Genomic DNA, 15,757 nt, shown 5'->3' with positions numbered 1-15,757 from the left:
GTAATTTTTTTTCCTTGCGGTTTCTAAGAACTATAAATTCTGAAACTGTAAAATTCATAATAAAGTGACAAATTTTGAGGTTACAGGAAAATTGACATATTTTGTCGGCGGTCGAAAAGAATAATTTAAACCCGCATATTCACCAGTAATTTATTTCTAATAAATATTTTGTCACGTCTCTGTAACACATTCATCCGTAATTTCTTGTGATACATGGTTTTTCATTTTCTTACAAGTTATTTGTAATAATCATTTGCGTAATACATATTCTTCAAATATATTTTGTAGAGCAATCATTTTGGTATATTCTTTTCTTCTCAACTTTTCAACGGCGTGAAATTGATAAAAATACCTCGAAAGACAATATTAGTAATATACAGAAAATTTATTACAAATACATTATTGGAGATTGACATGGAAGTAGTTTTGCTCGATTTAAATTTCCCGCTCGTTTGTACGAGCAATTTAAAGGGACAGTTTTCGAGAGATCAAAGGTGCCGACAGAGAGCGTCGCCTCTGGTTTACTCTGTGGATCAGGTTTATGGCAGCGAAGCACGCGGACAGCGTTACCAATTCAAACACGGTTACACCTTTAAACGTGCGACTGATGATAAAGTACACGTGTCTCTCTCCATTTACATAGTCGCGAGAGCAAAAAAGAATCGTGTGAACCGGTTACAGCTATTTTTTAGGGCACTCGTTTCATAGCTTTCTCAAGAAACAGTCTCGCTATTCGCCGTTCGAGAAAAAGCGCAAACACGATACATCAAAACAGCCTTTGAAAAAATTGACAAGAAAAATGATCGATCAATACATACGTCAAAAGGTACAAAATATAAAAAAAAAAAATTTCGAACTGTCCGTTTCCTGTTTATATGATATATCGTAGGCATTAAACAGTCCTATGATTTTCATAACAAGGCCAATTCGTGACGTTTTTTTCCCCACTTCAAATACCAGTTTTTATGGAATGGGTCGCAAGAAGAAATGACGAAGGCCGGATCGAAAGGGGTTTCCCCGATTATCAACCTCGATGGCGGAACTCGAACCATACGTGTTTGTTTACTTCGTGCTAAAGATGGTCGTGATAGTTTGTTGGAGCAACGCGGTGCATTAATGCGTTGTAGTGATGTCAACCCATGAGGTGGCACTTGGAGCTGTGTTTAGGTTGGTTACGGTTGCAATTTTCCAAATTTAGAGATTCTTGAAATTGTAAATTTCTGTGTCTAGATTTTTACATTCGTAAATTTCTATATTTACAAATTCTCAAATTATCGATTCCCCAATTTCCTGATTCTACTTTCCCCATTACCACATTCCCAATTCCACTTTTCCCAATTCCACATTCCACAATTCCCACATTCTCCAATTCCACTTTCCCCAATTCTCACATTTCCCAATTCCACATTCCCCAATTCTCACATTTCCCAATTCCACATTCTCCAATTCCCACTTTCCTCAATTCTCACATTTCCCAATTCCACTTTCCCCAATTCTCACATTTCCCAATACCACGTTCCCTAATTCTCACATTTCCCAATTCCACATTACACAATTCCCACATTCTCCAATTCCACATTCCCCAATTCTCACATTTCCCAATTCCACATTCCACAATTCCCACATTCTCCAATTCCACTTTCCCCAATTCTCACATTTCCCAATTCCACATTCCCTAATTCTCACATTTCCCAATTCCACATTCTCCAATTCTCACATTCTCCAATTCCCACTTTCCCCAATTCTCACATTCCCCAATTCCTACATTTACCAATTCCACATTCCCCAATTCCCATATTCCCCAATTCCACATTCCCCAATTCCATACCCCCCAATTCTCAGTTTCCCAATTACCAAATTTCCGAACTCCCACATTCTCAAGCCCCAAATTCTCAAATACTCCACTTTTCAAATTTTCAAATACCCCAAATTCTAAAATCCCTTCATCCCTATATCTCCAAACCTCATATATCCCCATCCCACATCTTCAAATCCACGAATCCCCAAATTTCAATACCCCATTCTCTATATCCAAGTCTATAGTCCCTAAACTTCCGTATCTATATACCGATGTCAAGCCACGAGTTGCCAAAGAGCAAAAATCAACAAAAATCTGCTGACGTTCAGCTGACGCCAAACCGCCATTTGCAATCGGTGTACATTTAAGATGGCGCCCAAAAGTACAATACCGATGTCAACCCACGAGTTGGCGCGCGGAGCCGACGTGTTTAGAAGAGCTAGTCAGAATAGAAAAATGGACGCCTCACACGTATTTTCGGCGGAACAATTGGCTCTCGCCGGTCACGCGCACCGATTAGGCGAAAAACAATGAGAGTCGGCAAACGTCTCTCGAGTGAGCGAGATAGCCATTGCCTTCAGCAGTTGTTGTCATTATTATTCTTATGCGCCGAAATGTAACTGGAAGTGTTCACGGTGAGGAGCTTCTTTTACTTTGGGTCACGCGCCATCTCGTGGGTTATCTGTATGTCGATTGTCGACATCTGAAGCTGTCTAAAATTTGAAGGTATCATGTGGACAGTCACCGAGAGCACCTATCTAAAGTCTCTTTCGAATGGAACATAAACTTACATGGGGACACTTATCAAGAGCTATCTAAAATTTGAAACTGACCACCTCGCGCGCCAACTCATTGGTTGACATCTGTAGGTACATTGAACATTCCAGGCTGGTGACCAGGCTGTCGTCTTATGGGGATCGTCCCGTTTTGATGAGTCCATGAGTAAATCTTATGATTCTATTTTTAGTTCCTCTGACCAAAAATACTGTGCTTAGGTTTGCATTATTATAATTAGAGAAGGAATGTCAAGGTTCGCTTACAGTTTCGGTGAACGCGTCACTGGGATCACCGTTTCTGGAGACTTCAGGAGTTTATGATTCTTCAACTCTAGTTATTTATTATTCAGTCCTTGGACTTTGATGCTTTGGGTTTTTGAAGATCTGGGAATTTTGGCATTTTGTATATTGTGGAAGTTTTGGAATTTTTCTTATTACTATATTAGTAGATCACAGTATTCTCTATAACTACTGTATACACTGACTATAATATATGTAGGGCAAGAAGATAAGTACTACCTTCATAAAGTTCAATAAACTGATAACGAGAAAGTACTAGCAGACTCGTCAAACTACAAAATGTCCACTAAAACGCTTGTCCATAGTTCCATTTACATGCTAGATAGTAATCAACACGTGGCTGATATTTTGTCTAGTCACCTCTGACCTTTATCAGTATTTCCAACCACTTTATCGCGTACAGAATTAAGTTTTGCTGGGAGAAGCAATTTTAAGTATATTCAATATTGGAAATATAGTATTGTTCTTCCTTATAGTCCATATCTTTAATCTGAGATCTCAGATAGCATACTTTCTACATATAAATTCAGAAGTAGGATTCATACATATATGTAGGAGAACAGTTACGTCTAAATTATTAATTAATAATTGTTAGTAACTCTTTATCGTATTATATTTCTAGCGTTACTAAAATTATGATGGATGTGCTGTACAAGTTGTGCAATACATGGAAGAAGTTTTCTGGAACGTTATCTATTTGAGGAAAGACTACAACATTTGTTGGAAGTGCTTGTCATAGTTTCTGATTAATAGCCTATCAGGTCTTTACATTTTAAATTCAGTATATGTGCAAATTTCTGTGTTCCAAATCCGTAGGCTATCAAATACCTGATCTCCAAATCTTTACGTCCTTAAATCCCCACGTCTCCAAATACCCACGTTCCCAAATTCCCATATTTCCAAATCCCTACGTATCCAAATACCCACGTCCCCAAATCCCCACATTCCCAAATCCCTACGTCTTCAAATCCCCACATCTCCAAATACCCACGTTCCCAAATTCCCACATTTCCAAATCCCTACGTCTCCAAATCCCCACATCCCCAAGTCCCCACGTCTCCAAATACCCACGTCTCCAAATACCCACGTCCTCAAATCCCCACGTCCTCAAATCCCCACGTCTCCAAATCCCAATCCCCCAATTCCCACATCCTCCAATCCCCACGTCCCCAAATCCCCACATCCCCAAATCCCCACGTCCCTAAATCCCCACGTCTCCAAATCCCCACGTCTCCAAATACCCACGTCCCCAAATTCCCACATCCTCAAATCCCCACGTCCCCAAATCCCCACATTCCCAAATCCCCACGTCCCCAAATCCCCACATTCCCAAATCCCCACGTCCCCAAATCCCCACGTCCCCAAATCCCCACGTCTCCAAATCCCCACGTCCCCAAATCCCTCCCTTCTTAACTCCCCTCTTCCTCAAATTCCCACATCTCCAAATCCCTTAAACTCCAACCTTCCAAGTCTCTCTCAACCTTCTAATCTCTCCACTCCCCACCCCTGCAATTCCAGAAACTCCCCGCAACGTCTATTTCATCGGAATCCCTCTCGAATCTCATCCTCTGTTTGCGTTTACCAAACAATTACTGTTGCTCTTTACTCAACATGTTGATATAACATTTCCAGGAATACACATTCAGCTTTAACTACCATTTTTTGCTTCCATCATAAAACTGTTAAGCGGATTCATTATTCTATTGAAAAACAATCTATTTTCATATAAATGGTCCCGTGGCTATCAACTTCCGTGACCTCAAGTGTCAAGGACTTCGGTCACACTGTCATCCGACGAGAACCGTGTAAGTGCAATGGCATACCACTTGAAAGATAAGAAATTTATTTTCATTGCTTCCAAGTAAGCTCCGAGTCAAGGACATCGATCTCACCGATTTACGGCGCCAAATGTCTGTTAGATAATCTGATAAGAGTTACCGTAACGATGTCTGTGTTCAATCGTACATCTGTCAATTTTCAGATGGCTTCAGATTAATATTCGAACCACCAACCAGTCAAAATGGCTGGTTACAGATTTCTCATTTTATATTAAAAAATGTTATTGTCACGCTTTTATACAAATGTTTTGTATAAAACATTTTGTACAAATGTTACAAAATCATATTTTGTAAAAACTAGTTTTCTATGTTGCTTGATGTTTTAGTATTTATTTATTTTTCTTTTCATTCTTCGATAAACGAGCATTGAGTGTCGGTAGTTCTAGCGTTAACCTACAGGAGAAACTTGCGACAAGTTTCCAAAGTGACACTTTGGAACAAATCTTTCGGTTAATTAATCATAATGACGTCAATTTGTCGAAGTCGCAAATTGCCCCGAACTGATCTGCGTTCTATTAAATACAGAATCATGAAAGTGAGTTACGTAATGAGGATTTGAATCTGTTAGATTGAATAGAATTAAATTTAATCACACGTACGGTTGCATCACGTTGTAACCTAACCTTACAAAGTCTCGCAAAGACCAAAAAAGTTTATACATTTTCTGCGTTACAATAGTTTGTTTGTATCGCATAAAACGTGGATTAAAAATTTTGCATTAAAACGCGAATCTAAAAAATTGCAATCTAGAATTTCGGAACGAAAGTCGAGCGACCATGTTAAGTGCCGCGAAAATTTGAATGGTGAACTATCGAAAGAAACCTGTAGCTGTAGGGTGCACATTACGAACGATTCTTAGCTTTACATTCTTTCCTTTCGCCGTTTCGTGTTTCGCTCTTGCAGTCCGTTGGCTTTTTGAGCGAGTATGCCAGCCACTTGCCTGATGGCTGACCTCGAGTCTGCGCCATTTTCCTTCTTTTTCTTGCGGCGTACGAGCGAGAGGCACTCTCGGCTGCAACGTAGAACTACTTTTTTTATCGATTTTCGGATATTAGATAGAATATTGCAAGACTTTACAAGCTTGCACATTTTCAGGATTCAATATTTTAGGGATCGTTAAAAATCTTCTTAATTGGAATTTGTAAGTTGTGATATTTTGAAATTTTCACATTCTTAGATGCTAATTTTTATTTCCTATATTCGTAATTTTTCTATGAATATTTAAATCGGACATTTCCTACATTCTCAAGTATTCCATCAATTATTAAATTCGTAATTGAAAACATTCGAAACTCGTCAAATTTCAAGTCGCTTTCAACATTTCTATCTTTAAAAGTGTGACACGAGAAGCTTTAGCCGAGTGATCTGTATTTTCCCATAAAATTCCCATGGTGGGAATCCCCGGTGGAAAACCGTTCACCCCCGGCTTTCGCCGCAGCGAGTCTGCACTCGTTGATGCACCTGTGGCGTCTCGTGCCGCGAGTCGACGTTAACCGAGCGCGTCCGAAGGTCACCGATCGCCGCGCCTATATAACTGGCGCCGACACCGCGTAACGCTCATTCGTAGTACGCCTTACGCTACGTTCGCATCTCCGTGACGCTCACTCTGTGCTCGCCAGTGGTCGTTACGCCAGTTTCTCGTGCAAAAGTGATTGTCGTGCTCGAAAGTAGAACGACGAAGAGAATAATCAACATGTACACGAACCCGTTCAACCGCAAACACAGCACCATCCGCCAGATGCTGGACCGGCTTCTGGACCCTACGAAGAAGTCCATCAGACGATCGGAGAGCATGTCCAGCAATTCGAAGGGCAGCAACGGCTCTCTGAACAATCAGATGCACTGGGGCAGAAAATGAGGAGGCGAAGGAATAGGCGGCAGCTCTTCTCTTGTGTTTTCACCTCGTCCTACTTGCCTGAATGGGAAGCGATAAGGGAACAAAGCCTGGCGAACAGGCGATCGAGACAACAAGCTGGACTACTTGTCACCCTTCGAAGACGGTTCGAAGCCACATGCATTGGGGATGTACGGCTTCGGTTGGGCCAATCGGATATCAACTTTCAGTGTTCCTTGTCTGACAGAGCTAACACCAAATGTTGTAGGCGTGTTAGACTTCTGAGAAGTGGCTCTCAACGGTCTGTCAGATCCCATTGGAACAAACATATCCTTTGAAGGAATCTATCAAGGATTCAAGGATGGAGAATCTTCCAAGGGTGGTATCCAAGGTTGGAATTTACCAATGATGGAGAATCCTCCAAAGATGGTATCCAAGGATGGAATCTAAGGATGGAGAATCTTCCAAGGATGGAATCTACCAATGATGGAGAATCCTCCAAGGATGGTATCCAAGAATAGAATCTAAGGATGGAGAATCCTCCAAGGGTGGTATGCAAGGATGGAATCTAAGGATGGAGAATCCTCCAAGAATGGTATCCAAGGATGGAATCTACCAATGATGGAGTATCCTCCAAGGATGGTATCCAAGGATGGAATCTAAGGATGAAGAATCCTCCAAGGGTGGTATCCAAGGATGGAATCTACCTATGATGGAGAATCCTTCAAGGGTGGTATCCAAGGATAGAATCTAAGGATGGAGAATCTTCCAAGGATGGAATCTACCAGTGATGGAGAATCCTCCAAGGATGGTATCCAAGGATGGAATCTAAGGATGAAGAATCCTCCAAGGGTGGTATCCAAGGATGGAATCTACCAATGCTGGAGAATCCTCCAAGGGTGGTATCCAATGATGGAATCTATCTATGATGGAGTATCCTCCAAGGGTGGTATCCAAGGATGGAATCTAAGGATGGAGAATCTTCCAAGGGTATCTGTCTACAAACCATGAGAACCGAGAATATTAAACTTGCCATGTAGGAGGCTCTCCCCAGGGATCTTGTCACCCGTCAAAACCGGGACTGTCATGCACCTGTCGGAAAAGGGTGCTATAAGTCTCCAGTTGTGTTCAACTGGGACAATATCCGGCTTATATATTATGAACTGTTGTCTCGTATAATTGCGTTAGATCACAGTGTGCCATAATCTTGTTGACGTACAGCAGCCTGTATAGATTTGAGCATTTGGATTGTATACAGAGATATGCATGTAACCGTGGTTTCTAGAGCCATTGTAAAAATTGAGTTACTAGTCAATAGCCAGTATTAATGTTACTAGACGATTTATAGCGATAAGAGATTTTAATTTATTTATGTTGTACGAGATTCGTATGAAATACATATATCTGCAAACCTTATTTCTGTGTATTTTATTTTACCCGATATTTATATAAACGGTGTTGGATAAATTTTTATTTATTGTTTAAGTAGTTTATTTTTTTGATGAAATATCGTTGTTGATGTTAAATTGTTCATTTATTTCTTGTGGTCACTTATTCAACACTGTTTGCAAACATAAACAGTCCTTGCGTAGATCTTAGTTACTATATTTTCACTTTTCCTTGGAGAGATCAATAAACAAATTAAAATGACTAATGTTATTTAAGAAGGCGTGACTCAGTTCTTTTTATTCATACCAGACGAGTGATATGTCGATAGTCGATGCAACGTGAATCCTAGTGGGTCACGTGCCAACTTGTGAGACGCACGCAGTGGAAAATATTGAAGTCCGAAAATTCCAAAGTGGTAAAATCCTGAATCTCCAAGGTGGTAAAATGGTAAAACCTTGAATCTCTAATCTTCCAAAATTGTAAAATTCTAACATTCTAGAATGGCAAAGTCCTAAATCACCGACCTTCCAAAATGGTAAACTCTTAAATCACCAATCTTCCAAATTGGTAAAGTCTTAAATCTACAATCTTCCAAAGTGGTAAAATCCTAAATCACCAACCTTTCAAAATGGTAAAGTCCTAAATCTCCAATCTTCCAAAATGGTAAAATCCTAAATCATCAACCTTCCAAAATAATAAACTCCTAAATCACCAATCTTCCAAAATGGTAAAATCTTAAATCACCAACCTTCCAATATCGTGAAGTCCTAAATCTCCAATCTTCCAAAATGGTAAAATCCTAAATCTCCAATCTTCCAAAATGGTAAAATCCTAAATCTCCAATCTTCCAAAATGGTAAAATCCTAAATCTCCAATCTTCCAAAATAGTAAAACCCTAAATCTCCAACCTTCCAAAATGCTGAAACCCTAAATCTCCAACCTTCCAAAATGCTGAAACCCTAAATCTCCAACCTTCCAAAATGCTGAAACCCTAAATCTCCAATCTTCCAAAATAGTAAAACCCTAAATCTCCAACCTTCCAAAACTCTAAAACCCTAAATCTCCAACCTTCCAAAACAATAAAATCCTAAAATAAAATTGCAACACCTTACCAAATACCCAAAATCCCAAATCATCAAACTCTCAAACCCTCAAAATCACAAATCACTGAACTACTAAACGCCAAGCGGCCAGAAAGGGGTTCACAGACGTCAAAACACGGCCCTGCCGTTAGACCCTAGTATAGACACTTATTAAATTTACTAGCTATATACGCACAATGGAATCAGAGCATTGATCATGCGTTCCGCGTCTAGCCAGTTATTTTGGGCGAATGTTTTAAGTAACGTGACATAAATTCAAAGTAATGATCCTATTTTTACTCGACAGAGTGCATTTTCACTATAATAATCGTTTCAACTCCTCCGAGAGGGGAACACGCATTTATTATCTCTTCACTGATAATTTTAATGACATCGCGTTTTAAAAATTAACATATATTATGACTTGTGCTGAACTCAGCGAATGTGCTGTTAGATAATATTTCTGCATAAGCAATTTTAATTTGTATTCGTTTGTATATTTTTGCATTTTTTATTTTATCGGGTTATATACTTAACCCTTTTTGTTAAAAATTTACTAGGTTTGGTAAAATTATTTGAACTTTATTCCTAGCCATCGAATTAGGATTTTCAGAGCATGATACACGTGTAACATTATTAACGCGTATCTTGTACTTCCACCCTTGCTTTGGTCACAGCTCCGACATGCGACACCACAAGCTTCATATCTCATTTTCCCAACCGTCTATAATTCTTTTCAACTGACACAACGTTGAACAGTCGTAAACTAGTCTTGATAGGCAGACATTTTCTACGGCACTCAAATTTCACCTCCAGCTATCGACGCTCTAAACGCCCGCGCCTTAATCGCCCGTCACCCAATTTGATCATCGACAGTAACAAATCAGTTGCTACATCACCGTATTCGGTAATAATTTTGCACGCCCCAATTTTCCGTATATGACATACAGTCATAAAAGCGAAATAACGTGGTCCTAATTCGATGGCCAGGACCGTACAGCATTGTACAAATACAGCTCGAGTAGAAAGTTTCAAAGTTGCTACTTCCCTAAAGCAAAAATAGCTTCGAGGGTTAAACTCGATTTCCAACGTGAAAAGTGCGATATGGAAATACATTGTAGTACGAGGTCTTTCAAAGGTATCGGAACATCGTTGCGAGGTGTCTGAGAACTTTCACGAAGAGCTGTATCGATCTGTCAAGTAGGTGTTCATTTGACCAACGTATATGGCGTGTGTAAAGGTAATTCGATCCACGTGACATGCAAACTTTCTAGTCATTTTATGGAAGGAAATGTGTACGTCACGAATATCGATTGAAGGGAGCGAGTGCGTATGAACTGCTCTGAAATATTTACTTGTTTAACCAAATATCGTTCACGTACTTCCGTACAATAATCGTACAATAACTATACAGAGTCGAGTACTCTTCGAGAGGCTCCTCTTTGCCTACATTTAAAGTCTGTAAACAAACAAATGTATAAATAAATAAGTAAATAAGCAAAAAAATATGTAAATAAATAAGCAAACGAGCAAAAAAATATATAAATTAATAAGTAAATAAACATGCAAGTGTATTAATAATTAAATAAATAGACAAATGTATAAATAAATAAGTAAACAAACAAAAAAATATATAAATAAATAAGTAAACGAGCAAAAAAATATATAAATAAATAAGTAAACAATCAAAAAAATATATAAAGAAATAAGTAAACGAGCAAAAAATATATAAATAAATAAGTAAATAAACATGCAAGCGTATTAATAATGAAATAAATAGACAAATGTATAAATAAATAAGTAAACAAACAAAAAAATATATAAATAAATAAGTAAACAAGCAAAAAAATATGTAAATAAATAAGTAAATAAACATGCAAGCGTATTAATAATTAAATAAATAGACAAATGTATAAATAAATAAGTAAACAAACAAAAAAATATATAAATAAATAAGTAAACGAGCAAAAAAATATGTAAATAAATAAGTAAACGAGCAAAAAAATATATAAATAAATAAGTAAATAAACATGCAAGTGTATTAATAATTAAATAAATAGACAAATGTATAAATAAATAATTAAACAAACAAAAAAATATATAAATAAATAAGTAAACAAGCAAAAAAATTTATAAATAAATAAGTAAATAAAAATGCAAGTGTATTAATAATTAAATAAATAGACAAATGTATAAACAAATACAAATACATTAAAATGAAACATACTGTATCACATATACAGGGTGTTCAAAAGTTCGCAATTTTTAATTTCTAAAAAATTCAATTGTTGATGTTGCTAACTTGAACAGTATTAATAATGTTTATAGTTCATGATATTTATCTAGACAAGCTATTAAAAGAAAAATATTTGTCTCTTGTTAAAGTTTCGTATGAAGAAATAAAGAAATAGTACGACATTTAAAAAAGTAAACAATTTTCATGGAATAAATATATTTTCTAATAACGTGAGAATGTTGCTGATTTAATGAGAATGTAGTATCGATTGTACCTATGACATTTTTCTGTCCGACTTTATCGGAAGTGCGACGCGGAACACCCTGTATAACCGTGCGTGTCTATTTTGATCATCTTTCGATCGAGTTGCAGTTTCGCGGTTATTTTTCCGCTTGATCGGACAGGGTGTACCAGTATTGATGTGACGGGGTTATTTAAAGGTAAACATAGTATATTCGCCGTAGGTGAAGCGAAAACATGTTTAATAAGCTCGTAAACATATGTTCTGGCTGAGAATGACAGGTATTTAGTCTGGGGAGTTGGGTTGGGAGGATTGAGGTAATTAAATGGGAGCTCTGCCAATAAATCTTAGAAAGAGGTAGGGAAGGGTTGTAACTAGAACAGTTACTGTGTCTAGGGAAAATTGAAAGATAATGTAGAATGAAGGAAAAATTCGGAATGAATTTGAAAAAAATTCATGAAAGATTTATGTGGAAGATACACAAGGAAAGTATAATAGAATTGGGAAACGTAGAAAAAAACCGAGAATCTGGGGTGAACGTAGACCCCGGGAAAATCCAGGAACAAGATTCATAAATAGCCAAAGAGAACACTAAGGCTAGAATCTGGGGAAAATTGAGATAAAACCTAGAAAAAAACTAAAAAGTGTCCATATCGTTACTCATGGTAACCGATCTAAGGAATATCTAGAAATAATTCATATAAAAAGAATTTCTAAAAACATGGAACACATAAGAGAGCCTTAATGATCAACAACCTCCATAAATCATCACAAATCCACAAAAACCCAAGGAAGTCTTGAAAACACCTAAAAACCCAGTATAAATAAAATTAGTCATCGATGCTTTGCTCGATGTCTGGCGAACATAAGCTGAAAGAGTTTATCATAACCTGAAAGACATCAAATACCTTTCCTTTTATTTTCCACAGCGAGGCGACCTAATGAAATTCGTTAACACACGCAACAATGTTTTCACCGAGGAAAAGGAAGAGATCGTATCGTCGAAAGCGGAAACGTATTTTGCCTGTTTACGGACTTGTAACATCGAATGATTGCATCTTCCTGCTATGAACGGTTACGGCGTGCGGAAGTATTGGCATACACAGTTTCGTCTTATCGCTGTGTTCACGCATTGTCGCTATAAAATTCATTTTATGGTTCTTTAATCGGGAATGTACCGGTGGCAACCCACGAGTTGACGCGTGAAGAGCGAAAATCGACATATATTGTCGCTCAGCTGACGTCAAACCGCCATTTGCAATCGGTGTACATTTAAGATGGCGCCCAAAAGCACAATACCGATGTGAACCCACGAGTTGGCACTTGGAGCTGTGTTTAGATTGGTTACGGTTGCAATTTTTCAAATTTAAAGATTCTTGAACTTGTAAATTTCTGTGTCTATAGATTTCTACATGCGGAAATTTCTATATTTACAAATTCTCAAATTATCGATTTCCCAATTTCCTAATTCTACTTTCCCCAATTTCCACATTCCCAATTCCACTTTCCTCAATTCCCACATTTTCTAATTCCACATTCCACAATTCCACATTCCACAATTCCACAATTCCACAATTCCACATTCCACAATTCCACATTCCACAATTCCACATTCCCCAATTCCCATATTCCCCGATTCCACTTTCCCCAATTCCCATATTTCCCAATTCCCACATTTCCCAATACCCACATTTACCAATTGCCACATTCCCCAATTCCACTTTCCCCAATTCCACATTCCCTAATTCCTATACTCCCCAATTCCCACATTTCCCAATACCCACATTTACCAATTGCCACATTCCCCAATTCCACTTTCCCCAATTCCACATTCCCCAATTCCTATACTCCCCAATTCCTACATTCCCCAATTCTCACATTTCCCAATTCCACATTCCCCAATTCCACATTCCCCAATTCCCACATTTTCCAATTCTACATTCCCCAATTCCCACATTCCCCAATTCCAACATTATCCAATTCCATACCCCCCAATTCTCAGTTTCCCAATTTCCCAATTTCCAAAGTCCCACATTCTCAAGCCCCAAATTCTCAAATACTCCACTTTTCAAATTTTGAAATACCCCAAATTCTAAAGTCCCTTCATCCCTATATCTCCAAACCTCATATATCCCCATCCCAGATCTCCAAATCCCCAAATTTCAATACCCCACTCTCTATATCCAAGTCTATAGTCCCTAAACTTCCGTATCTATATACCGATGTCAACCCACGAGTTGGCGAAGAGCAAAAATCAACAAAAATCTGCTGACGCTCAGCTGACGCTAAACCGCCATTTGCAATCGGTGTACATTTAAGATGGCGCCCAAAAGTACAATACCGATGTCAACCCACGAGTTGGCGCGCGGAGCCGACGTGTTTAGAAGAGCTAGTCAGAATAGAAAAATGGACGCCTCACACGTATTTTCGGCGGAACAATTGGCTCTCGCCGGTCACGCGCACCGATTAGGCGAAAAACAATGAGAGTCGGCAAACGTCTCTCGAGTGAGCGAGATAGCCATTGCCTTCTGCAGTTGTTGTCATTATTATTCTTATGCGCCGAAATGTAACTGGAAGTGTTCACGGTGAGGAGCTTCTTTTACTTTGGGTCACGCGGCATCTCGTGGGTTATCTGTATGTCGATTGTCGACATCTGAAGCTGTCTAAAACTTGAAGGTATCATGTGGACAGTTACCGAGGGCACCTATCTAAAGTCTCTTTCAAATGGAACGTAAACTTGCATGTGGACACTTATCAAGAGCTATCTAAAATTTGAAACTGTCCACCCCGCGCCAACTAGTGGGTTGACATCTGTACATTTATTACCACATACGAATTTATATCAGAGGTTAGAGGAGGAAAAACGCAACATATTGCGTGTTGCAAAAGTAATCTTGCATCGATACACTTTAAAGACCGTTGGCCTACTTTCGTTATCAAGGCGAGATACGTCTTAGTTACAAATTACAGAACGACGTGAATGAACATGTGTACTCGATGAGAAAATGTGGGAACACCGAGGTTGTACAACTGTCGTCTGGCTAAAGGCTTCCCGATCGAATCTACCAATCAATTCATTGCGACGTAGTAAAACTTCGTCTGCGTCATGGGCATTAATAAATACTTTGTCAATTACATTTAATAATACCTCTGTAAGACATAATATTCAATAATGGAGACAAGAACGAAAGCTATAAACGTTAGTGTCGAAACGAAAGAAAAAGTGGTAGAATTTTTCAGGTTATAATTTATGTGACGCGTCGTACGCACAGAATACTTACATAAATTCTGTTTAGTCATTGATAAAACCGACGGATTATTCGAGCAACGAACGCATGCAAATTTCATAGACGTAACGGGTTTCTATATCTTGGATTATTGCCGCTAAATGAATTTGTTGAAAGACGGGAAGGAAATGGGTAAAGACAAAGTTCTGCATACCAGGTAGCTTATGTCACCTTCTGTTCTCGTATGATGATACTCTTCAATCAAAACACGTGTCATTTTTGTCACTTTTGCTACGTGGTGTGTTATGCTGCATAGGAAGCTCTGTGCACTGTAGCCAGCGTTATTTGGAAGTTTGGGAATTTAGGTATTTAGGAGTTGGCGAGTTTGGGAGTTTAGGAATAGGGGGATGTGGAATTGGGGGATGTGGGAATTGGGAAATGTGGAATGGGGGAATGTGGAATTGAAGGAATGTGGGAATTGGGAAATGTGGGAATTGAAGGAATGTGGGAATTGGGAAATGTGGAATGGGGGAATGTGGGAATTGGGGAATGTGGAATTAGGAAATGTGGGAATTGGGGAATGTGGGAATTGGGGAGTGTGAGAATTGGGAAATCTGGGAATTGGGGAATGTGGGAATTGGGGAGTGTGAGAATAGGGAAATCTGGAAATTGGGGAATGTGGGAATTGGGGAATGTGGAATTGGGAAATGTAGGAATCGGGGAACGTGGAAAATTTCAACCATAGCTCTTCTAAGCATATGATCCCCACGCACCAACTAATAAGTTAACACCACTATATCCAATAACCCGAAGACCGATATAATCATACTTGACACAATTTTCGAAAGCATGGAAATACCGGTCGAAACAAAAACCGCGATAATCGAAGGCTAACGATTCTTTTAGTTTTATTGCCGTCGACTCAAGGTCACCTTTCATGAAACATAAGAAACATCGGTGAAAGTACCATGTTTTTTTTCTTCTGTCTATACTTTATTTTCTCGTTGCGTTTTATACACTGTGTCTTTTACTTGTA

This window comes from Megachile rotundata, chromosome 16, assembly GCF_050947335.1.
Source record: "Megachile rotundata isolate GNS110a chromosome 16, iyMegRotu1, whole genome shotgun sequence".
NCBI classification, from domain to species: domain Eukaryota; kingdom Metazoa; phylum Arthropoda; class Insecta; order Hymenoptera; family Megachilidae; genus Megachile; species Megachile rotundata.
Note: the sequence above shows the minus strand (reverse complement) of the source record.